This window comes from Halyomorpha halys, unplaced genomic scaffold, assembly GCF_000696795.3.
Source record: "Halyomorpha halys isolate HHAL.00 unplaced genomic scaffold, Hhal_1.1 Scaffold160.1, whole genome shotgun sequence".
NCBI lineage: Eukaryota > Metazoa > Arthropoda > Insecta > Hemiptera > Pentatomidae > Halyomorpha > Halyomorpha halys.
The window spans coordinates 303,779-314,761 of record NW_027113306.1 but is presented as its reverse complement, the minus strand read 5'-3'; the positions used below and the strand labels follow the sequence as shown (position 1 = coordinate 314,761).

The following is a 10,983-nucleotide window of genomic DNA, read 5'->3' as shown; positions in this document are numbered from 1 at the left end:
TGGCCGAAACGTTGGACGTGTGAATGAAATAAATGTTTTGAGACTATAATTTTGGATAGTGGTTTGAATTATTTAGTAAACAATTACCAGTCTCAAGAAAGAAATTTAAAGATTATAAATCGATTAGTATGTTGTTAAAAAGTCGAAACCCCAGGCCGGATTCGAACCGGCACCACCAATAGACATCAAATTGGTAAGACTGTGTATTAACCACTGAGCTACAGGCGGCCCTAACTAGGATTTACGGTTTAGGTTTTATAGGCGAACATAAAAAAAGACATAAAACAACTTATTCGTTAATTAATTAAATTAATTAGCCAATTAATAATAGTTTTAGATCCTCCATAATTTCGTTTCCGCATTAACTGTGGTAGGAAGACGTACTTAAAATTGTTTGCAGATGAATCTTCTATGGTTTGGACTTGATACATTGGGTTCCTTTACTAATGCTTATTTCACTTGAAGACACAAGCTTAAAATACCGGTATCTGTTATATTTTTTGTTTACCGGTACCTCTACTCGTTTAAGAAACAATAGAAGATGCGCCCTTGCGCAAGCTTGTGGAAGGGTCATTTGGCTTGGCTGGTACAAGTTGGCTTGAATTTGTAGCCGACCCGTCGAGTGTTGAATTAATGGGCGCTTGTGCTGCATCCACAAGTTTGTTTTCAGTTTGTGTTTGAAAACTGCCAACAAATGAATATTTATGTTCTCAGTGCTTTAATTAATTAAAAAATGTCTCCAATCTTTTGATTCAATAAATAACTCCAGTTTAAGATTGTATATTTTAAAATTCTCTCGATTCAGTGAAAATACATTGTTTCAAATATTTTTTCTTTTTTTTTTTAAATACTTTTTATTTGTAGATAGATATTACAATCTGCCACACAGATGTGTGCAATAGGCAATAATGATGAATGATCGCATACATACTAAAATAAAATAAAATGAATAAATGAATGAAAAAAAAAAAACTCTTGAAATATATACTAACAGAAGAATAAACAATATGAACATAATGAAACTATGTGTATCAAAAATAAATAAATAAAATAGCATAATGATAAAATAATATTTCAAATCTTTAGCAATTTATTTATGATATATAATAGCACAGATATGTTTTTATGACATTGTATGTCTTGGTAATAAAATTTAAAATTTCTGATAAAAACTCTAGAACCAAGGTTGAATTTATAGGTAATGTAGTACAATTTATATAATTTTTTGTCGTATAAAATCTATATTTGTAATATTTATGTTTCATTTCAATTCACTTATTTTTATTGTGTTCTTTTCAATCATGAAAATCGATAATAATGAGTAAATTGAAAGTATTAGCCGAAACAAAGTCAGAAGAACAAGTGCGTGGATATGTTAGTTGCTTCCTTTATTTTACCTTTTGTACAAGTCTTAGATTTGAGGCATGTTGAAAACTATTAGTATGTTTTGAACTTGTGACAATTGGCAAAAGTGTAGATATCGTTTAAAATGCATTTTAAAAACGATCCCTCATTTTATTCCGGAGTTATTTTTAATCAGACGTTTCTCTGTATAAATTCTTATTTACTTCGACTTATTGGGAAACCTTATGACGGAAAAGTTTAGTCAAATTATTGTTAAGGTGATGAGAAGAGAGGAGGGGTGGGGATAGAGCAAAGGAGTGGGGAGGCCCGCTATATAAACTCCAGGTTCGGCTCGGCCTCAGACTCAGTTAACTGTGAGGTTACGTAGTGCGACGGCCATCTTCCGCATCATCATCAACTCTCGAGTCGTCCACGGTGAGTCTTAAATTCAAATTTAAAACTGGAGGTTCATAAATAAAATTTACGATTGTCGAACAAGGGATATTTATTAACTGCAACTATCATGTATATCTATATACGAGTACATAAATTCACTCCAAGCATTATATCTCTATTTTTTTACACATTTAAAAAGCCAAAAAAAAATATTAAAATAATACTTCTCAAACAAACTGCATCTTACGCATGATATAAAGAATTATTATTATTATTTTTTTTTTTAATATTAGCAGAAAATATTCGCATAGTGAAAATTTAAGTGTAATATTTATCGAAAACGCGAAATTCCTATCGTTTTCGCCGACTACGCGCGACGAGACGAAATCTCTGAGTGCAACTTGACATTGCCCTTGGGGAAGAAGAGACTGGATTGATTCATCCATCAGAACCCCTGCAACAACTCCGCGTCCTCTGGCTATTGAACTCCACGTATTTACGTGTTTATATCTCTGTGTATATGCATAGTTATATTAAATGCTTAAGTTAGAATTAATCATATTATCGTATAACTAAAAATAATGCACGTTAAACGCGTTATTTTAAATCAAAATAATATATATTTGACGGTAGTCAAATATTTCGTTTCGGGTAAAATTGAAATATTAACAATATAAAAATTATTCTTAAGTGAAAATAACATTTTCAATCCTTAAAGTTCATGTTCATAATTGTCTATACAAATAACAAAATATTTATCTATTATATATAAGTTTTTAGTCAAAACCTACTTAAAAGATATTCTTATTAGAAGAAGTTTCGTGCTAATATAAAAATTTACATAATTTATGTTGTATAGATTTATTTTAAGATAAAAAAAAAATTTACCGAGGGAATTAAAATTTTGGAATACATTGACTGTAGGTGCATTAACAAGTTTAAGTTTAAAATTAAAATATTTAAGTTTATACACGTTAAAAAAAAATTATATAATTATTATTATTTTATCAATTTTAAACTATCAAATTCACGATTATGCACCTCGATACTAAATATTTTTCGATCACTAAGAATTCGATAATTATAATATTTTTTTTTTATTCATTTCACTATGGTTTTACGTGCACTATAATATACGTGTTTTTAGTAGAAAATATCTCGTCATATATAGTGGTAAAATACAAAAAATTATCATGTGAGAACAAATAAAATTGTGCATGTTTATGACACATAATTTTTCCAAAGAAGAAAGTTATAATTTATTGAGAAATTAACATTTTCTTGACAAAGTCTTAAATAAGATATTTTAAAGTAAAAAAAATATTTAAATATATGAAAATTTTCCACATTTCTATTTATTTTTTAAATATTAAAATATTTATAAAGAGGGTAAAAATACTGTATTATGTTATTTACTTAAAGTTCTCACGGTTCGTTTAAAATTTAATATTACTACTCTGTACTTTTTGTGAAGAAAAAAGTTGTTATAGAATTTTTTTTTTAGATTTTTAACTTTACATTAATAACTCATTTCAGGAAATAATAATATAAAAGGTATATATTTTTTTAAATACTAAGTTTTACCAGATTTTTGTGTGTATATGACTAATCAGATATAATTTTAAGATTTGCTTATAAATATTAAGTATAATTTTTCTATAAATATTAAGTAAAAAAAAAATATTAATGGTTATTACTAAAAATTCGGTATATTGAAAAAAAAATTAATATATCGCATACCTTTATACCTAGATATAGTTATGTATCTAAGTAAATATTTAATTAAGAATTCAATTAAAATTTGAAAGAATATTAAGAGATAATTAGACTCTACAAAATTATCTTTCACGTTTTTTCTAATAATTAGTCCCATAACATTTAGATATTCAATCTAACATTTAAACAACGATTTAAACTTATATTTAATTTAGATTTATCAATTTATTATTTTTACAATAATTTATTTTTTGCCTTCGAAAGCCGTCATAGGCGAAATATAAATCCAAGAAACTTTTATACCTATACCAATATTTAAGCTAATGATTTTTTTTTTTTATAGCTGTTTACTTTTAATTTTCTATCTACAAATTATATATACGTTTTTATATTAAATAAATTATTAGTAAGAAATATGACAAATTTCAATGACTTTTTTTTTCTCGGAGGACCACAAATTTATCCGACTAATAATTTTTTAAAAATTTTTTTGATTGTTAGTTTTGTTCATTTGCATTGCTGTACTTTGAATTTTTTTTGTTATTATTATAAAAAAGTTAATAACATATTGAACCGAAAATCTAATTCACAGAACGATCAAAGACATTCTTGACTGAGATGTTAATTTTTCACTGACTGTTATTGCCTCTTTGAACGAGCCGTTTTTGATTAACGGTGGGAATATCTAAACTGGGTAAGTAGGCAGTAAATATGGACAAGAGATTACACGGGACCCCACCCACGCGGGTCAGACCTTACCGGCATCAATTCAAAAATTCATAACGGTCCGAGTCCTTATCTCTCGCAGGACAACAGGTCCTGGGGTCTGCCTCAGGACACAACAGGTCCTGCAACTACTTGTAATATAAATCCCTATTACGTTACTTCCTATCTATTTATCATTTCTTGAATGACATTATGCTATATAAATATAAGTTATTAAAAATGCTTGTAAACGACTCTAAACAGAATCATGTTATTTATTTTCATCAAGCATTATCGATAGAATTCGCAGATTGAATTGAAAGAGTGCATAGGAAAATCATATTTGCCAAGACGTTGATGGGAGTAGAATCATTTTTGGGATTTAGTGTTAGACGGTGTTAGGCCTTCGATAACGTCTAATACTTCTTTTTTAATGCTCAAACTTAAAAAAAAAATCAAATAATATTTCACAATAAAAAATAAATCTTTGGAGACATAATAATTATTAGACATTTTCACAAATATATAGCTTTTGAATGCGAAATAACTAGTCGATGTTTTGAATTTCAAAATTTATTTATATTTTGTTCTGTTGACTTATAATATATACTACCATTGAATATTTAAATGTTATAAATTTGTCCATTAATATTTAAATAAATGTACTCTTAATACTAATTAGCAGAATAAAGAGGTCGTTATAATATAAATATATTTTTGGAATTTATTTGTATGTTCATAATTGCATTTTTTTTTTTTTACGTAAATAATTACATTATGATTATTTTAAAAAAGTTTATTCACTTATCAAGCTTATTTCTCAATCATCACGACCATCTTGTAGATAACAATTCAATGTTTCACCTCCTTCAAATCACCTCCTTGTACAACCTTCGTCTATTAACAGTTCTTACAAAGTATTGCACCCCCTGACTTTTCATAGGTTTTTCGGTACAGAGTAATTTATTTTTTTATATACAACATATAATTAAATAACAAAATGATTTATTTTTAAAAACTTATTTCACTGTTGAGAAAATAAAAATTAAGAAATTATTCACTCATATTTCGACAAATTTACCTATTTTTTACTAACTTAAAATTAAATTACTAATTTATTACTAATTAACAAACTAATTTATTTAAAATCATAAATATCTAAATCTTCTTATTTTAAAAAATCCACCAAATCACTACCATATACACAAACCATTTATATCACTAATTATTCGTTCCCAATATAAATGGTTTGTGTATATGGTAGTGATTTGGTGGATTTTTAAAATAAGATGATTTAGATATTTATGATTTAAAATTTAAAAAAATAGTTTTTTAACTTATAATTAATGAATGACCTGGGCAGAATAGCCTGCAAAAGAAATTTTAAATTTTAATGTGAGGAAGAATTTATAATTGAAGATGTCCTTGAGGATGGCCGAAACTTTGGATAGTTGAAATAAAAAGTGTTGAGACAAAAAAGGATACAAGTTTTGATTTATTTAATATATAGTTTTTCTTTTACTGGTCAATTAGTAGTTTGGTGGAATTTTCAACGTTTCGTTAATTTTTAATAAATATTTTTTACTTGGTAACGTTATACGGTCAAAGAATTCTTCGGGAATTCCAAATCAAAGGGTGTGCTGTTAGCAAGAGCATGGGCGTCTTCCGCACCATTGAGCGTGTCTTCAACCTTGCCAGCGTTCAACGTTTTTCTGAACGTTCATGGATTTTTCGCATTCCATCATGTAGCTAAGTAAATAATACTTTATATATATATATATATATACGATAAAAGTTTTATTGAGACAGAGTCAATAATATGTGACTGTAAAACGATATTTTAGCGACCTCTTAATACATTATTCTCATATATGTAAAAAAAATTGTTTTTTTAATTATTACTAACACAACAATGATCCTATTCTTCCTAACTTCCTACGTTTCGGCCCTTAGGCCATTTTCAAGGAGCCTAAAAATTGCTTTCACATTATTACTAAATTACCTCCTGACATAATACTAATATTTTTGAACTTACCTTAATCATTGAATTGTCATAACTCATTCAATTTTCTTATTTGCAGGCTAATTTCTCATGTCTAAGGTTATTAAAAAAAAATTTAAATTAATATCATAACAGTTTCAATTAATCTTTTTTAAAAATAATTAATCACTTACATATTACATATTATTTTATGTTTAGTAATTATTAAAAAAATAAATAAAAATTATTTTATTATTGATTTAATTAAATGCGTATGTGGGTGTATGTGTGAAAAATTGAGAAGTGTATATGTATGCATAATTATGTATATTATAAAAATACAGTAATTATTTAAAACCATAATAAGGTTAATTAAATTGTAAATAAATTAAGCTCTGTAATAAATTCATTTAAAACAAATTTTTGAAGAATAATTCTGTATTGATATTAACCACATAATATATCATTTAAATTTGTTTTAAATGAATTTATTATAGAGCTTAATTTAATTAACATTGTTTAAAAACATAATTACTGTATTTTTATTATTTACATAATTTTGCATACATATACACTCCTCATTTTTTCACCCATACACCCACATATGCATTTAATTAAATCAATAATAAAATAATTTAATTTTTTAAAAATAATTACTAAACATAAAAAACACATAGAAAATAAATAAAAATGACATAATTTAATTAAATTAAACTAAAATGAATGTTATTATTTAAATTGTACTGTTGCTAGATCAACGGGTGTACAAGAAGGTGATTTGTCATAACCACACTCGACCATTAGATTTTTCCCAATTGAGAGTATCCACTTTATGTGGTTGAGCGGACCCTGGAGAGCCAACAAACCAACAGGAGTGACTCATAGTTACATTTACATAATTAATAATTATCCTGGGTTCATAGAGTTAATCCTAAAATTGTATAATAAATTTCATAATTTTATATCATCGACCAAATCTCAAGATCCCAAAAGTACATATTTAATAAATAAAATTAATTGATGTATTTCTGGAAGTTTAAAAATCATATAAGTCTTCAATACATCATTTATAATTATTAAGAATTATTTGTTTTTACTTGTATGTAACAAAAAGTATTATTACATCTCGTTATACTTTTTGTTTAATGAGAACGACTGTTTAATGACATTGCTGGAGTTAAAAGTGAAAATTTATAACATTGGAAGAAGATAGTTGACCGTATGAAGTAGAATAGGGGTATTCATGATCTTTGGTTTAACATGTTAAAGCGTGTTAAATGGAAAAACTCAAGTTAAATCGAAAAAAATTTCCTTCTTTTACCGTGGTAAAACGAAATAACATTTAACATGGCTGAGAGTCTGTTACTTGGTCTGTTAAATAGAGAATGACGTCACACACTAGACCAGTTGAGATCGCCGCCATTTTTGTTGTTGTGACAGCTCAGTTCTTTGGTGTGTTTGTGGTATTCATATCCCTGTTATTACACCAGAATGGATAATTTTAATGATACATTTGAGAAAAAAAAGAATGTAATTTCATTATACTATCTGAAAATTTGTAAACGCTCGCCAGATAAAAATCTCACTATATGAACCATGTAATTATTCTTAGGGGACATATGTCCCAGAATAAAGTAATTTTTTCATTTCATTTCATAAGCTAAACTTTCACACAAATTCCACTTTTCACTAACTCTAGGCATGTTGTAATTAATTACTTAAATCAAAACTGAAGTAAACAATAACATGAGGGTCTGGAAGGAAGGTTATAAACATAAAGGCTTATACAACAAGTTGCTGAGAAAATCCGCTAGGGGCTCATATGCATTTAACGTTTAACATGACTTCAAATAGGGCTGCTCACAATCTTATAGTTATAACATTTAACATGGTAAAACATTTAACATTTAACACAACATCATGAATACTCCTAATGTAGGAAGATAGTCCGGGTGACGGTCAATAAAGGTATCAAAATAGTAAAAGAAAACTATTTATTGTTAAGCAACGTTTTGACCCACTTTGCAGGGCTATTTGATTGTAGTACAAAGCACAACTGACAACCCTGTAAAGTGGGGCGAAACGTTGCTTAACAACATTCTTCTACTATTTTGATACCTTTATTGACCACCACTCGGAAAATTTTCCTAAAATCTAAAAATTTATAACTTACAAATTGAAGATAATTGAACCAAGACTAATTTAGCGACTTGTTGGCACCTAATTATGAAACAGGGTGGGTCTGATGGTTATACAAATATTTTAAACGATCCTAAGAAAAACATTTTTCCGTTCATTGGAACTATGTCTCTTTCAGGAAATAACAAATAGCACTAATAGAAATCTAAGTTTCCTTGTTAAGACGATTTATTATGAAATTAGTGTTGGAAATTCCAATTAATAATTTAAAAATTTCAGGATTTTTTTTTACTATGAAAAAGTAATTATATCTATTTAAGAAATCCATAAGAAAATTTTTAGTTATTTAAAAAATTGGTTATTTTTATTAAATAAAACACATTGTATAAGATTTAAGTATTAAATACATATATTCAAGGAGTGGTTAGTTTATTTATTTTTAAATATAATGGACAAACAACTAACTTGGAATCTTCTTACAAGACTGAAAAGACAGGAAACTGCACGTCGATTCCGAATGCAGCACTTACTAGACAAATGACCTAAACTTCCAATCCATTACAAAAGACTGATCAACATGACTATAATAAGGCCTGTCTAGACATACAGATTTGAACCTTTGGGCTCCACTTTTAGTTCCTCTCGAATCCAAAATCCTTCATGATCCTTACTTTAACGCAAATAAAATCATTCTTAGAGACATTTGTAACCGATCTAGCCCGAATTAGATATCAATTCTTACATTATAAACTTCCTAAACAACCAAACCCACTAATTTCTAAGCTTGCTTCCTTCTTCTATTCCTGAAAAGAATATGGTCTCGTGACCTTTTAATGTAGAAATATTATTTGAGTGCTACCAAAAGATAGATTGTATAGACATGGCAGTATCAAACTATTGGAAACTAAAGTCACATTTACTAGATATATTTTTAGGTACATAAAGTTTTTGAATTTCAATAAATATAAATTTTACGCTATCTAAAATATTATACTTGAATTACATATACTCGTTATTAGTAAATAAAAATTATTATAGATTCATGAGTAGAAAAAAGTAAATTATAAAACTATAAATAATAACAACGATTATTTGTATATATAAACCATTGACAAGAACAATGGAGTCTTTATTTGTTTTCATAAAATTTAATAAAAAAAAAATATTGAATTAATTTCTGAGTCCAAAAACTTCAAATGTTCTTAAAATAGTTAAGTATGTTTGGGAGTATCTATTTTTTATTGGAAAAAAGTTTTTCTTATTACACATATAAAAGAATCTACACATTGTCGAATATGTCAAAATTTCATGTATGACTTAAACAACTTTTAAATTCGACAGCTCATTTGTACTAAGGGCGACTGCCGGTGATGTTAAACTAAATCATTTAAGTTCCTTCTTGTTTCTAAAAATAAAAACATAATGACCCTATCTGGAAATAGCTCCAGTGAAGTATACATCCTTTTCTTCATGGCATGTTCACGTTACTCCTCTTAAAATTTCCTCCTTATATGTTTCGGTTCGGTTGCTCCTTCCTCAAAGGTTAAGTTATTCTCGTATCTTCTCTGCGATTATACCGGGCGAGGACTACCCTTCCGAGATCGTGTTTAGTAACAAAGGCGACCTACAGTTCGCTTCCTTGTCTTTTACGACGTTCCAGATGCTTGAGAATTACAGACGGACGATATTGGTTATTGGATACTCCGAAGACGTCCTTCGTCGGCAGCGGTTCCCGAAGGCCGTCACGTCAGCCAGAAGTCACGGATACAGGCGGAGAACGCTCCATCAAAACGGAGAGATTGCGTTTCCCACGGCCTCTTCTCTTCTGCATACAGCTCCGTCATATTGAACCGGTAAATCGCCGGGGTGGTTTACCGAAAACCGTACTCTTCCTGAATAGGAAAATATCTTTGTCCTGGAAAAATAAATTGATTTGATCATTTTGAATAATCTAATCATGACTGGTTCTAGACATCCAGCTATAAACTCTTAATTGATTTATTTTTATTATTATCAAGATTTTACTTTATTTTTTTCTCTAATTATTTTTTAAGAAGTCAATTCTTTTTTATTTCTTCCATGGCGTACTCAACGAGGGAATGAGGAGGCAACGTTTAATTTAAATTGCACTATGATTTAAAATTGGATTTAGATTTACCAAAGAGGTAATGCTTAATGCAGAGCATTGGTTTGTGCTACAGAGATAGATGAATGCACCAATAGACAATAAAAGACAATAATTTAAATAATGTAATTATAAAACAATTTTAAACTATGACTGTATTAATGACATGATTCCAAAATGGAAATTGAAAAAATGACAAAAATAATTACAGAAATTTTAAATATACACACATAACATATAAATAAACATTGTTGACAAGAATAACTTAATTGTTACAATTTTTGGGTACAATAGTGCTGAAATATGGGATAATATCCTGAAACGTTGTAAAAGCAAAATATAGAATAGTTTATATTCTATTTGGAAGTTGTATTTACCTCTACAACTAAAAAAAATTATTTTAATTATATTATTTCAATTTCTTGAGACAAGGTAATTATTTATTAAATAAATCAAAAATTTGTATTCAATTTTGTCTCAACACTTTATTTTTCACCAGTCCAACGTTTCGGCCATTCTAGCCATCCTCAAGGACATCTTCAATATATTTCTTCCTCACATTAATTTAAAGTTTCTT

General features: G+C 27.8%; 1 protein-coding gene across 4 annotated transcripts in view; it reads left to right on the top strand.

Moving 5' to 3' along the window:
* The first annotated feature begins 1,705 nt into the window (after positions 1 to 1,705).
* The window catches only part of tnc (tenectin), a 173,634-nt gene continuing 164,356 nt past the window's right edge, over positions 1,706 to 10,983 (top strand). For 3 of the 4 annotated variants that reach the window (XM_067050889.1, XM_067050888.1, XM_067050885.1), the window contains exon 1: positions 1,706 to 1,779. The gene's annotated coding sequence lies outside the window, so the exon portion shown is untranslated. The remainder of the gene's footprint in view (positions 1,780 to 10,983) is intronic. The other variant, XM_067050886.1, reaches the window with a different exon arrangement.